The sequence below is a fragment of the Pleurodeles waltl genome, chromosome 5 (assembly GCF_031143425.1).
Source record: "Pleurodeles waltl isolate 20211129_DDA chromosome 5, aPleWal1.hap1.20221129, whole genome shotgun sequence".
NCBI classification, from domain to species: Eukaryota; Metazoa; Chordata; class Amphibia; order Caudata; family Salamandridae; genus Pleurodeles; species Pleurodeles waltl.
This window is the reverse complement of record NC_090444.1, coordinates 1669264201-1669280096: the sequence shown is the minus strand read 5'-3', so window position 1 is coordinate 1669280096 and position 15896 is coordinate 1669264201.

Sequence of the window (15896 nt, the reverse complement as noted above, 5' to 3'; positions counted from 1 at the left end):
GGAGTCACAGCTGACTCTCCAATCCCCTTGGAACCCATGTGAGTTGTTTTCCCACCAGGAGTCTTCACACGGTCCCGTCGTCCACTCTCCAATTTTAGAGCCTTTACAGGGGGTGGGCTGCCAGTGCCTTGGCTCCGGCTCACACTGCCTGCCCTGGTGGCCGGTGCACTCCACAAACCTTGAACAGGCACCACTGGTATTGGAGGCTTTTTGGCTGAGGCGCTACGACGGGACTGATGAATTGGAGGGGGGGGCAAAAAGGTCAACTTTACAGAAGGACAGTTTCTGACGAACACTGGGATGGGTAGTTGGAGGGGGCCTGGGAGTGGAGGAAGAGGAGGTGGTTGTCGGAGGTGTCACTTTAGGTGTTTTGGGTGCAGGTGCAGGTACTGGAGGCTGTCGTGAGGTGGATGGATGTTGGGTGAGTGATTGCCGTTGTTTGTGTACTTTGGGAGGGGACGTCACAGACACACTGGGAGAGGACACAGGGGACGTGTAAATGGCAGTGGAGGTGGTGAGTGCAGGTGAGCGGCTTGTGGTGCTGGGTGTCCTTGTGCGATTCTTGGTGCCTGTAGATGTGGTGCATGCAGGTGTGTGTGTAGACGAGACTGGGAGGGAGGAGGGAGAAGAGGAGGAGGGGGACACACTGGAGGCAGTGGATGTTGCTGTGTCTGTACGTGGGTGAGGCTTGCGTGAGTGCCTATGGGTTGTGTGGTGCCTATGTTTGCTTGAGCTACCTGTGTGTGCTGACTTGTGTGCATGCTGGTCTGTAGGTGTGCTTGGGATGGGCTGGGGTACAGGAGATTGGGTCTGGGTGGAGGAGGTTGGAGAGGGGAGGCTAGACACAGGGACAATGGCTGCCATCAGTGCTGAGGCCAGAGTTTGCAGGGTTCGATGAACGGCAGCCTGACCAGAATGAATGCCCTCCAGGAATGCATTACCGTGTTGCAACTCTCGTTCTACACCCTGGATGGCATACACAATGGTAGACTGCCCAACAGTGAGTGACCTGAGGAGGTCAATGGCCTCCTCACTGAGGGCAGCAGGGGTGACTGGGGCGGGGCCTGAGGTGCCTGGGGCGAAGGTGATGCCCACCCTCCTGGGTGAGCGGGCACGGGGCGAACGCGGAGGGGCTGCTGGGAGGGCGGTGCTGGTGGTGGAGGTGGCGGCTGTACCTGTAGAAGTGGGGCGCACAGATGGTGCCGCCACCACAAGGGAGCCCCCATCGGCGGACGAGTCCGTGTCGCTGCTTGGTGATCCGGTGGCCGACGTGAAGCTCCCCTCTCCCTCCGTCCCACTGGTGCATTCTGAGTCCGTGGTGTGGCCCTCCATGGCCATGTGGGATGCAGCTCCCTCGTGCTCCGGTGCCACTGTACCTCCGCCTGATGATGCTGATGTACAAAAGGACAGGGAGAGCAGAAAAAGGGGGGGAGACAGTAGAAAGAGAGTTTTAGTGCATGGCATACCAATACCGTTGGCGGACAAGACAGACACAGCAGCCTCCTGCATTACGCTGTGCTCCTGCCCTCTGCACATGCAATTTCTGGGATATGGCCTACATGGCAATGGTGGACATCTGCGCACATGGATGCCACGGGGGCAACTACACCTCGACTTGGCACTCTGCTGAGGTGGGGTAGAGTGCCACATGGGCTACATTACGGAGGGGCCTTGCCTACCGAACTCACCCTGGCCTAGGGACACCCACAGCCCACCTCCCCCACCCAGACCCCTCCACTGCACGCAAAGTCCACAGAATGAGAGTGTACTCACCCCCTTGTGTCTGCTGTGATGCCCTCAAGCGCCCATCCAATTCCGGGTAGGGCACCGCCAGGATCCAGAACATCGGGGGGTCATGGTGCGACGGGCACCCCTCCCACGTTGGGAGGCCATCCCCAGCTGAGCCTCCGCCGTCTTCTTGCTGCAGCGGCGAATGTCCTCCCATCTCTTACGGCAGTGGGTGCCCCGTCTCTGGTGGGCCCCCAGGGTCCGGACCTCCTTGGCAATGGCACGCCAAATGTCCCTCTTCTGGTGGGCGCTGACCTACATGACATGCACAAGGAAAGAGGAACAGTCATTACCAACTGCACCGTCGTTGTGAGTGGCCCCCTCCCTACTCTGGCTATGTGGCCCATTCATTCCCATGCATTAATATTCTATGAACTCTGCCCCCTTCCCTCTTCCAACCAGCCCTCTCCACCCAGGCCTAGCCCATACAACGTGCTCCCTCTGTACTAACCTGTTGGTCTGGAGGACCGTAGAGTAGCGTGTACTGGGGGAGGACCCCGTCTACCAGTTTCTCCAACTCCTGTGCAGTGAAGGCAGGGGCCCTTTCCCCAGACGCAGCAGCCATTTTCGCTTCCAGACCGAGGTCACAGCAGCACTTGCAGTGTAGGTCCTCTCCTGTCGAAGGTCAGGTATCTAGTGATTGAACAGATAGAAAATGGCGGTGACTTCCGCGGCGGTGACGTCTGCGGCGGTGCGCATCATCACCGCCGGCGCACCTGTTCATTGGCTCCTGGGACCCATAGGGTCCAATGTTAACCAATGCAGCATTGCGCCGCGGTCTACGACCGCCTACCGCGACGGTGTGCAACGCCAGTGCAGTTACCCCACAATCCCATTGTCCCAGTTTAGAGGTCAGGCAGCCGCCATTTCAGGGGCCCACATGGCTTAATTTACCTCTGCGTCACACATAGCTAGGCCTACACTCAACACATATACAGGAAGGGTTTCGTGAGTGGTGTATTCTTGTGTGTAACTGTGGGTACATACCTGAAGGAATTATGACTGATTCGTCGATGTTGTCCTTCGTAGGCACCGTCAGCTGGGACAGTTGAGAAGATGGCGGAATCCTCCGGTGTACCGACCGCTGGTGGACCTGTTGACAATGGAAGAGCGACATGTCATCGTCACCTACCGGTTTGACCGTGCCACAATCCAGGAACTATATACCCAGTTGGAGCCAGACCTGATGTCACCAATCCGCCATCCAACTGGAATCCCCCCTGACGTGCAGGTGCTGTCAGTGCTCCATTTCCTTGCTAGTGGGTCTTTTCAGACAACAGTGGCCATGGCATCAGGGATGTCCCAGCCTATGTTTTCCAACGTGTTATCCAGAGTGCTGTCTGCCCTGCTGAAACACGTAAGGAGATACATCATTTTCCCTGAGGTGGCAGATTTGCCTACAGTGAAATGTGACTTCTATGCCCTTGGACATATCCCCAACGTCATAGGTGCCATTGATGGGACCCATGTAGCTCTGGTCCCCCCCCCACAGGAGTGAACAGGTGTACAGGAACAGGAAGAGTTATCATTCAATGAATGTCCAGATGGTATGTTTGGCAGACCAGTACATCTTGCAGGTAAATGCTATGTTCCCTGGCTCAGTGCATGACGCCTACATCCTGCGGAATAGCAGCATCCCTGATATGATGGGTCAACTCCAGAGGCACCGTGTATGGCTATTAGGAGACTCTGGTTACCCCAACCTGTCCTGGCTATTGACCCCAGTGAGTAATCCCAGGGCAGAGGAACGGTACAATGAGGCCCATGGGCGGACTAGGAGGGTGATCGAACGCACCTTCTGCCTCCTGAAAGCCAGGTTCAGGTGCCTCCATATGACAGGTGGATCACTATTCTACTCACCGAAGAAGGTGTGCGACATCATCATCGCCTGCTCCATGCTTCATAATCTGGCTTTGCGACGCCAGGTGCCTTTTCTGCAGGAGGATGATCCAGATGACGGTGTTGAAGCAGCTGTGGAGCCTGTGGACAGTGATGAGGAGGAAGCTGAGGAAGAAGACAACGACAACAGGGAGTCAGTCATACAGCAATATTTCCAGTGACACTCAGGTGAGAACATTTTCATGTTTGACATTACATTAACTTTCACAGGTCTACCTCTATCCTGTCTGTCGGTTTCAACCACTATTTGGTAACTGAGTTGTACCTTTCGATTACTGTTTCACAGGTGTGGTTACCAACGTGTCATCTGCTTGCATCCTTCAAGTACTTGTGATGTGTGACATAGGTATGTTAGCTTTACAATGGGAAATGCATTATCACACCGTCGTTGATAATACACATTTTCAAAATCACAGACTGACTCCAGATTGTTTTGTGTTTCAAGGGTGTTTATTGAAGTGCTAATTATTGGAGGGGGTGGTAAAATGGTGATGGGTGATGGTGGAGGAATGTCCATGGCAGAGTCCAGTCTATTAGTCTCACAGGTGCACTGCCCATCTGGGCATAGGAAGTAGAGCTGGGGCTGTTTAAGTATGGACAGGGTAACAAGGTGGGACAGTGGGAGGACAATCAGGGTGGTCTAATTTCCTGGCGGGGGTCTTGCCATCTTGCTCTGTCCTGTTCCTGGATCTCAGGGACCGCTTGCGTGGTGGTTGTCCGTCTGCAGGGGGTGGGGTGCTGGTGTGGTGGTCCTGTGGCGGGGCGACCTGTCCACTAGCGCTGACGGAGGTGGTGGGCAGTTCATCGTCCTGGCTAGTGTCAGGGGCCCCTTGGAGTGCCACGGTGTCCCTCAAGGTCTGCTGTATGTCCTTCAGCACCCCTACGATGGTGCCAAGGGCGGAGCTGATGGTCCTAAGCTCCTCCCTGAACCCCAAATACTATTCCTCCTGCAGGCGCAGGGTCTCCTGCAACTTGTCCAGGACCGTCGCCATCATCTCCTGGGAGTGGTGGTATGCTCCCTGATGGAGGGTGGGTTCTCTAGGCCTGTCCCCCCCTGTCGCACAGCAGCCCTCCCAGTTCCCCTGTGTTCCTGTGCCTCCGTCCCCGGGACCGTGTGCCTACTACCACTGCCCCCAGGTCCCTGTTGTTGTTGGGGTGGTGGGTTAGCCTGGGTTCCCTGTAGTGGTGGACACAACGCTGATTGACCTGTCCTGGGTAGGGAGGTTTGGGCCCGCTGGGTGGGTGCTGTGCTGGTGTTACCAGAGGGTGGAAGGTCGGTGTTGGGCTGTGCCTGTGCAAGGGGAACCGACTGTCCCGAGGCCCACGATGGTCCAGGCTGGTCATCAGGATCCAGTAGGGCAGAGCTGCTATCGTCACTGTGGGCCTCTTCTGGGGGTGGAGTGGTGTTGTCTGGACCCTCTGGTGTAGTGACGGTCCTTCGGGTTCCTGCAGGGGCATAAGAGCATGATTATTGCATGTGTGTGTAATGGTGTGCAATGGGTGGGTGAGCGTGTACCCCAGTGAAAGCATTCCTGTGTGGGAGCTTGCGTGATGGTGGTTTAGGGGGTTGTATAGGTGTGTGCAGTGGGCATGCTTTAGTGCTGGGTGTCCATGCTTAGTTGTGTCATGCAGGGCTTGTTGTTGGTATGTGTGGTTTGTGTTATTAGTACATTAGTGAGGAGTTGGAGTGATAGGGGAGGGTGTGAGGGTAGGAGTGTGTAATAGCATGCAGGTAGGGTGGGGGATATGATAGTTAAGATTTGACTTACCAGTGTCCCATCCTCCACCGACTCCTGCGAGGCCCTCAGGATGCATGATGGTCAAGACTTGCTCCTCCCATGTTGTTAGTTGTGGAGGAGGAGGTGGGGGTCTGCCGCCAGTCCGCTGAACCGCGATGTTGTGCCTGGAGACCGTTGAACGCACCTTCCCCCGTGTGTGGTGATGTGTAGTGGTGTGTGGTGTTTTGTGCATGGATGTGGGTTGTTTGATGGTGTTGTGTGCCTCTGTATGGTGGTGTTGTCTTGGCTGTGCAGTCTGTCTGGCCTTCGTCTCTAATTTGTGGTCGTAGGGGTTTGTGGGTGATGTTGGTGTGTGTTTTATATTGCGTTGGGTGTGTGGGAGTGGTGTTTGTATGTGTATCAGGTGTGTGTATTTTTAATTGTCCAATGTGGCGGTGTTTTGGAGATGTGTGTGTATTTTGAGCGCGGCGGTGTGTACCGCCAATGGATTACCGCGGTTGAAAGACCGCCGCGGAGATTCGTGGGTCGTAATAGCATGGGCGTGTTTCTGTTGGCGTGGAGGTGGTTTTGTTTTCGCCAGTTTATCACTGACCTTTGGTGTGGCGGACTTGTGTGGGTGTCTGAATTTCGGCGGATTCTGAGATGTGGGTCATAATAGCTGTGGCGGGATTCCGCGGCCGTGGCGGTGTATTGGCGGTCTTCTGCACGGCGGTAAGCGCCTTTTACCGCCAATGTTGTAATGACCCCCTTAGTGACCACATTGAAACCCCAGTAGTCCACACAGAAATGGAGTTCTGGTGTGGCACCAGGAGCAGCAGCCTTTGGGATCAAGTCCACAGGGCTGACCCAAGGACTACTAGAAAACTCAATTACCCCTAGGGTTAACATCTTTGATACTTCATCTTTGATGCTAGCCCTGACCCTATCAGTCACCCTGTGAAACTTTAGTTTAACGGGTGGACTGTCCCCAGTGTCCACATCATGTGTACACAAGTGTGTGACCCCCTGGGATCAAGGAGAACAGGGAGGCAAACTGACCCAACACCTGGCGACAGTCCCTCAGTTGTTCTGAGGTCAGAGAGGGGGAGAGGTTCACTCTCTCCACAGACACATCCTTCTCTCCAGCAGGCAGGAGGTTAGGAAGAGGCTCACTCTCTTCCTCCACCCCGTCATCTGTTGCTAGGAGCATGGACAATTCAGTCCGCTCAAAGTGTGGCTTGAGGCGGTTCACATGCAGGACCCTCAAGGGGTTCCCGGGAGTCTGCAAGTTCAGCAGGTAGGTGACTTTGCTCTTGCGTTCTACCACCTCAAATGGCCCAGTCCACTTGTCATGGACCTCCCTAGGCCCCACTGTGCCCTCACCCACACTTTTTGTCCAGGTTACAACTCGACCAGAGTGGAATTCTAGTCATAACACGTTTCATGCCTTCCCGGCTTGCTTCTAGGTTCTCTTGTGCGAGAGCTCTGAAGCGGGCAGTCCAGTTTCTAAAAGCCAGCATGTAACTGAATACATCCTGGGGACGTTTACTAGGGGCTTTCTCTAATCCCTCCTTCACCAGACTCAAAGGTCCCCTGACAGGGTGGCCATACAGCAACTCAAAAGGACTAAAGGCCTCATTACGAGTTTGGTGGAGGGGATAACTCTGTCACAAACGTGATGGATATCCCGTTCGCCGTATTACAAGTTCCATAAGATATAATGGAACTTGTAATACGTATGGTTTTTTGGAGCAATCCCTTCCGCCGAACTCGTAATGAGGCCCTATATCTAAGCCTTTTTTGAGGCACCTCCCTGTAGGCAAACAGAAGGCATGGTAAGAAGACGTACCACTAATGCCACTAGGGCTCTGTCAGGCCCATAATCATGCCCTTCAAGGTGTGTTTGAACCTTTCAACCAGACCATTGCTTTTGGGTTGGGAAGGAGTGGTGAACTTATACGTTACCCCACACTTCTGTCACAGAGACTTCATATAAGTAGTGTTAGAAATGGGGTCTTTGGTTGGCAGTCAGGTTACCCCCTCTCCAAGCAAGGACCCTCACTCTAGTCAGGGTAAGTCACACACAATACAAATGATCCTGTGCCCACCCTCTGGTAGCTTGGCACTGAGCAGTCAGGCTTAACTTAGAAGGCAATGTGTAAAGTATTTGTGCAATCAATCATGCAATAACACAGTAGAACACCATAAAAATACACCACACAGTGTTTAGAAAAATATAAAATATTTATCTGGTAAGATGCAGGTCAAAACGATTAAGATGCAATAAGCATATGTTGAACTATCACTGTAAAAATGATATAAAGTGTCTAGAGTCTTTTAAAAGCAACAAATGTCTCTTGCAAGCAAAAAGTACCTGATTTGCTTTCAAATGCTCCGCAAGGGACCGCAGAGGAGGAGATGCGTGGAAAACGATGAGATGTACGTTGATTTTTCCGGTGCACACAGACGATGCGTCGTGAGTTTGCGTCGATCCAGTGGGCTGTGCGTCAAATTTCCAATCGCTATGCTCGCGCTGTGTCGATCTTCTCCTTGCAAAGTCAGGCTGCGTCGTTCCAGTTCGGTGTGCAGTGATTTTCTCAGTGCGATGTGCTGTTGCGGCGCAAGCCGAACATTCGGCTCGGGCCGCGGCGCGCGCCACAGAGAAACGCCGCACCCCCAGCCTATCGTGCAGCATACGAGGCACCAAATTGGGCATGGGGCCTCGTTTCTTCATCGCGCAGCACACATTCGGGCATGTTTAACCCTTCCCCACTCACCTGCTATTGTGTCCTTTTCTTTCTGTTGCCCTCATTTGTGCCTCCCTTTATGTTTTTCCTTCTTTCCCATTATTGCCATCTCTTCCCAGCATGCTTTGGTTCCCTATTTTCAATGGCTCCTTGTCCATTACTTTTTATGTGTTTTTCCCTATCTAATATGGTGTCCTTGCACTTCCTGTTGGTCGCTTCCTGTTTTGGGGTATTTAAGGGCTGTGATTCTTTCCCTCCTTGCGCTGCAGCACTTTCTGTTTGGATGATATCTTCGCTTCTTCTTCCTTGTGTCAGATACTGGTTCACTTCTGTTCCAGTGTTTTTCTTGTTCTTTTTTGATCTTGTATTTACTTTTTTACTTTTGCTCCTGTTCCAGGAAATTTCCTTTTTGGAGGTCTTTTCCCCTTATTAGGGTTTTTTTCCTTCTGGCACTAATTCTGTAGGACATGGCCTGCCCTTGGCGTTCCTATCGCCTGCAGCACCGTGGCTACCAGAAAGAGTCGCCCCTACCTGGGCCAAGGCCAAACATTCAGGAACAAGAACCTCGCCACTCGTTCAGCAGATTCCAGGTTAAAGCAGCGCGTAAGTCGTGACATGTGCAGGCTGTGCGTTGTTTTTTGCAGGCTGTGCGTCAACTTTTGCCGCACAGGCAGGAATTAAGTCTTTTTGGTCCTGAGACTTCAGGGAACAGGAGGCAAGCTCTATCCAAGCCCTTGGAGAGCACTTCTCAGCACAGCCAGGGAGCAGCAAGGCAGCAGGGTAACAGCAAGGCAGCAGTCCTTCGCAGAAAAGCAGCCAGGTGAGTCCTTTTGGCAGACAGGCAGTTCTTCTTGGCAGATTGCAGGTTCTGGTTCAGGTTCTCTTCTCCAGGAAGTGTCTTGATGAAGTAGAGTATCTACCCCATAAGTATCTACATTGGTAGGGTCAGAGACCCTGCTTAAATACCCAAATGTGCCTTTGAAGTGGGGGAGACTTCAAAGAGTGGCTTAGAAGTGCACAAGGTCCCCTTTCAGTTCCATCTTGTCTGCCAAGATCCCAGTAGGGAGTGTGGCAGTCTGTTGTGTGAGGGCAGGCTACTGTCCTTTGACATGTGTCAGGCCCTCCACCCTCCAAGCCAAGGAAGACCCATACAATATGCAGATGTATGCAAGTGTGACTGAGCATCCTCTGTTTGGGGTTGTCTGAGTGAATTCACATGGGAGCTGTCAACTAAACCTAGCCAGACATAGATTGGAAGGCACAGAAGGATTTGAGTGTAGAGAAATGCTCACTTTCTAAAAGTAGCATTTCTAAAATAGTAATATAAATCCAACTTCACCATTAGGCAGGATTTAGTATCACCATTCTGGCCATACTAAATATGACCTGGTTACTCCTTTCACATCAGGATCTACCACTCAAACAGTATATGAGGGTGGCCCTAATGCTATCCTATGAAAGGAGCAGGCCTCACAGCAGTGTAAAAACAAATTTAGGGGGTTTACACTACCAGGACATATAGAACACGCATGTTCATGTCCTGCCTTTTACCTACATAGCACCCTGCCCTATGGGCTACCTAGGGCCTACCTTAGGGGTGACTTATATGTAGAAAAAGGGGAGTTTAAGGATTGGCAAGAACTTTTAAATGCCAAGTCGAAGTGGCAGTGAAACTGCACACACAGGCACTGCAGAGGCAGGCCTGAGACATGGTTAGGGGGCTACTTATGTGGGTGGCACAACCAGTGCTGCAGCCCAGTAGTAGCATTTAATTTACAGGTGGTGTAGTGCACTTGACTAGGGACTTACAAGTAAATTAAATAAGCCAATTGGGTCTGATCCAATGTCACCATGTTTTAAGGAGGGAGCATGCAGTGATAAAGTGTGCAGAGTCCTAAAGCCAGCAAAAATGAGGTCAGAAAAAGAGAGGGAGGAAGGCAAAAAGTTTGGGGGTGACCCTGCAGAAAGGCCACTTCCAACATACCCCCTTCCAGCCTAAAGCCAGGGTAGGCTAATCAACACTCTGATAGACTTCCCTGCTTAAGGCGATAGAACATGGACAATGGCCTACTACTGCAGGGGCACTTGCCAGTTCTATGCCGTTCTGAACTCAGTGACCAGTCCTCCACTTGCGCTGCAGCTAGTGGGCAGGAGGCCAGGACCCATGGGCCACCAGCACCCCTCTCCCTGCAGAAGGAGAACCACCTTGCAAACGTTCCCTGCGACCCAGACAGAAGCCAGAGACACTTGACAAGACCACCGCCAGGAAATGAGACTTACCTCAGTGTCCACCTTGTGTCCCACCCTGTCACCTTGTCCACTTTGAACTGCCTTTGTTCCCCTTCCTATGGCCTCTTGGACAATTCACTTCTGCTACAAACAGACTGGAACAATACCCTGGACTTTCCTCCATCATCACCCCATTCCATTGCACATTCCCCTCAATGTCATAGCACTACAATAAACATCCTTGAACACAACTTGACTACTAGAATTTTATGTGTTGAAAATGTGCATTTATGGAAACAGTCACATCTAGTGCAAATGATCTAAACACTGTGAGAGCATAGAAATAATGACATGTAACTGTCTGTACTCATCATATCACTACACAGTTGTTATCTCACCAACATCTGTAAAATGACAAGCCATAGGTGACAGTAAGTTGAGATGCAATGGAAGTTAATGCCACTTGCTACAGCCATACAGAAAACATCAATACTCAGAGGAATGGTCAGTTGCACTGTCTCACCTGTGTGTCATTGGAAGTATTGACGTATAACTGATGTTCTGTTGTCTTCATCCTCTGCCTCCTCAGCCTCACCCTCACTGTCCTCAGTGTCCACTGCTGCCACAGGGGCATCTCCAGTCTCCTCCTCCTGCAGAAAAGGTCCATGTCATCTGATGGCCAGGTTGTGTAACATGCAGCATGCCACTACTATCTGGCAGACCTTCCCGGGTGAGTAGCACAGGGATCCACCTGTCAGATGGAGGCACAGGAACCTGGCTTTCAGGAGCCCAAAGGTCCTCTCTATGATCCTTCTGGTTCGCCCATGTGCCTCATTATAATGTTCCTCAGCCCCTGTCCTGGCATTCCTCACAGGGGTCAGCAGCCACAATATGTTTGGGTAGCCAGAGTCACCTGCAAGTCTTGAGTGACAACATTTACCTCACACTTTGATACGGGGATGACACCTGAAGGCATACACTAACATGCAGTGGTTGGGTGGGGAACATGGCTCACCTATTAGCCACACCCTGTGCCTCTGTAGTTGGGCCATTACATTTTGGATGCTGCTATTCCTCAGAACAAAGGCATTATGCACCGACCCAGGATACTTAGCATTGACGTGGGAGATGTACTGGTCCGCCAGGCACACCATTTGCACATTCAGGGAGTGGAAACTCTTACGATTCCTGAACACCTGTTCATTCTGGCGGGGAGCTAACACAATATGGGCCTGATTACAACTTTGGAGGAGGTGTTAATCCGTCCCAAAAGTGACTGTAAAGTGACGGATATACCACCAGCCGTATTACGAGTTCCATAGGATATAATGGATAAATGGTGACTGCCTGTCCTGTATGTAGAGACAGGTGGAATTGAGGTAACTCCAACGACGTTGGGCGTCGTGGCGGAAGGCGGTCTTGCACCACAGTGCAATTCTTCATTGGATAATATAGGGCTCTAAGGAGTACAGTAGCCAATGGGGATCTGCCCTGGTATTGACAGTGTACGCAGCCACGGACGTGACTGCCATTTTCTATCTAATTCCTCACTTGTTTCCTGACCTTCAACAGAAGAACACCTACACTGCATGTGGTGCTGTGACCTATGTATGGAACCTACCATGACCCGTGTGACTGGGGAAAGGCCCCCTGCCTTCACTTCGGAGGAGTTGGAGCATTTAGTGGATGGGGTCCTACTCCACTACGGACTGCTGTATGGGCCTCCAGACCAACAGGTGTGCACACTTTGGGCAGGATGTATATGGGAAGGATGCATGGAGATGTGTGGGCAAGCATCGTGTCATGAGGGGGAATGTCTTGTGGTGGTGTACATGGTGTGTGCCGGCCGATGTGTGTGCCAATGGTGACGGAAACGGGGTTGGTGGGCCATATGTGTGACGGGCTGGATTGTATGTAAAATGGTCTCCTTCTGTCTGTATTACCTCTGCAGGTCAGAGCCCAACAAAAGAAGGGATTATGGCGTGACATCAACAAGGACGTGCGGGCCCTGGAGGTCTATGGCAGGCAGAGCACCCACTGTCAAACGGTGGGAGGACCTGAGACGCTGGGCACAGAAGACCGCGGCAGCCCAGCTGGGGATGGCCTCTCAACGAGGAAGGGGTGCCTGTCAGAACCTGAACCTCCTGTTGGCCCGCATACTTGCGGTGGCCTACCCAGAGCTGGATGGGCGTGCTTGAGGGCATCACAGCAGCCACAAGGGGGTGAGTACAGTGGGCATTACTACAATAATTGATAGGTGGCATGGGATCCGGGTGGTGGGTGTGAGTTAGTGGCTGCCCCTTACTGCCAGGCCAGACATTGAGGTGTGATCCAGCTCAAGAGGAATGGGTGTATGGCAAATGCAGGTAACCTAGCTTGTTAGCATTCCATGTCAGTCAGGGCTTTGTGGGTCCCAGGAGGGGTGCAGTTGGCAATGAGTGGCCCTCATTCTGCCACGGCATCTAGCCAAATCGCTGGCAGTGCAATGCATAGTGCTCAAGCCTGATCCCTGTGTGTGATGGTGCTGTATATGCCAACTGTGGTGTTGGTGCAGTAATTGACCCAGTGTTTTCTTTCTCTCTCTCTCTCTCCCCCTTTTTTTCTGTCATCTTGTCCATGTGTGCATTAGCATCATCTGGCGGAGGAGCAGGGGCACTGGCGACAGAGGGAGCTGCATCCCACAGGACCCTGGAGGCAGAATCCATTGACGCCGAGGGAACCAGTGGGACGGAGGATGAGGGGAGCACCATGGCAGAGACAAGAGGCGACAACAAAAACTCAGATACCTCCTCCGATGGAAGCTTCCTGGTGGTGGCGGACACCTCTGTGACCATCCCAGCTACAGGTACAGCTGCCACCCCCATACCAGCACCGCCCTCCAGTAGCCCCTCAGCGAGTTGCTTGTGCTCGCTCACACAGGAGGGTGGGCATCTCCTTCGCCCCAGGCACCTCAGGCCCTGACCCAGTGAGCCCTGCTGCCCTGAGTGAGGAGGCTATTGACCTCCTGAGATCCATCTCTGTAGGGCAGCCAATCATTGTGAATGCCATCCAGGGGCTGGCATCCCAGATGCAGCAATGCAATGCATTCCTGGAGGGCTTCCACAGTGGATTGACTACCCAACAGAGATCGAGTCAGGCTCTGGCCTCCTCTCTGATGGTAGCCATTGTCCCTGTTCCTACCGTCCCCCCTCCAACTACCACTTCCCAGTCCCAGTCTCCTCAACCCCAGCCCAACCCATCCAATGCACACATGCAGACGAGCATGCACACAAGACAACACACAAGAGTGGCACAGTTAAACATAGGCAACCACACTTCATCCCACAAGCACTCACGCAAACACCAGACATTTGTAGACACAATCACATCCACTGCCTCCACTGTCTCCCCCTCCTCCTCCTCCACCTCCCTCACAGTCATGTCCACACTCACACCTGCATGCACTGCATCAACATCTACCACCAGTATCACCACACCAAGCAGCACACACACCTCACTAGCAGACACCTCCACAACATCCATGCACACGTCCCCTGTGCCCTCTCCCACCCTGTCTGTCCCCCCAAAGGACACAAACGCAAACACACCCAAAAGCCATCTACCTCACATCAGCACACTGGCCATGCACCTGCACCCAAGTCCAGCAGACATATACCTCCAACAATTACTCCCTCAACCTCCACTCCCATCCCTCCTCTCTCATCCCGTCCACTGTCCCTAAGAAGCTTTTCCTTGCCAAACTTGACCTCTTCCCTTCCCCTCCCATCCTGCCCGCAAGAGCAGGGTCCCAACGACTCAGCCCAGCACCTCAGCCAAACAGTCCACGCAGACAGTGGTAGCACCACCTAGTCGTGGTGGCAAGTCAGTGAAGGATCCCACTCCACCAGCTAGGAAGGTTAAGGATCCCACACATCCTGCAATGAAGGGGAAGGAGCCTGCACCTCCTGCCATGAAGGGGAAGAAGCCCTTGACTCCTGCCAGGAAGGCTGAGGAGCCCACACATCCTGCCACAAAGGGGAAGAAGCCCTCAACCCCTGCCAGGAAGGGTAAGGATCCAACACCTCCTGCCATGAAGGGGAAGAAGCCCTCAACTCCAGTGGAGGCTGTCAGGGTGACACCACCACCAGTTGTCATGGGGCCCTCTCTGCCAGCTGAGGAAGTGCAGCCCTCACCTCCAGCAGAGGCTGCCCAGGAGGCACCTCCACCTGCAAACACAGTGCAGCCCTCACCTCCAGCACAAGCTGTCAGGGTGACACCACCACCGCCACCACCAGTGGTCACGGGGCCCTCATCACCAGCTGAGGAAGTGCAGCCTACTCTTCCAGCAGAAGATGCCCAGGAGGCACCTTCACCTGCTGAGACAGTGCAGCCATCACCTCCAGCAGAGGCTGTCCAGGAGGCACCTCACCTGGTGAGACAGTGCAGCTCTCACCTCCACATGACACAGTGCAGCCATCACCACTAGCAGAAGCCATGTAGGCCACCCTCCAGGGACTGCTGTACAAGGGGCTCCCTCCAGAAGCAGTGGGAAAGTCACCCACCTGAAAGACTGTGGCCTTGCACTCCCCAGCAGAGAAAAATGGGCATGGGTCCCCCTCCAGAACTAGTGGGAACGTCACCCACTCCAGAGACTGTGGCCTTGCACTCCCCAGCAGAGAGAAATGGGCATGAAGCCCCCTCTAGAAGCAGTGGGAAAGTAACCCACCTGAGAGACTGTGGCCTTGCAATCCCCAGCAGAGAGAAATGGGCATGGAGCCCCCTCCAGAACCAGTGGGAAAGTCACCCACTCCAGAGACTGTGGCCTTGCACTCCCCATCAGAAACAAATGGGCATGGAGCCCCCTCCAGAACCAGTGGGAAAGTCACCCACTCCAGAGACTGTTGCCTTGCACTCCCCAGTAGAGAGAAATGGGCATGGAGCCCCTTACAGAACCAGTGGGCTTGTTCCTGTATTCGGCTGAGGTGCCCCCAACCCCTGAGGTGCCCGCCCACTTGCAAACTGATGCCCCTGCAGAGTTCTATCCGGGTAAATTCAGGATTCGAGTTGGGCCTTGGACTGTGCCCTGTGGCCATGTGGGCCCTTAGTACTTTGGACTGGGCATTGGCCCTTTGTGTACATTTGTACATATCTGCTTTTCGTACAGGTGGTTCTGTTGGTAGCTGTTTACAATCAATACATTCTCATTACTGCATTCTTGTTGTCCTTGCATCATTCTGCTGTGTATCGTGTGCCATTGTTTTTCGTCTGCAGCAGGTTGTGTGTATGGTGTGTGTGTGTTTCAGGTGTGTGTTGTGCTTGTGTGTGCCACTCTAGTTTTCCTCCCTCCCTCCCTTGTGTGCTAGGCGGCTGTACTCACCGTCGTCATCTTCATCGGCGTTAGTGTTCCAGGTGGAGCATGACGTAGATGAGCATCGGGAAGACTTGCAGTTCTGGTTCCATGGCTGCGTTGTTCTTCCCTGTGTATCCGATGGTGAGCCTTTGCTCTTCTGTGATGTGTTTCCACCAGGCTTTTGAT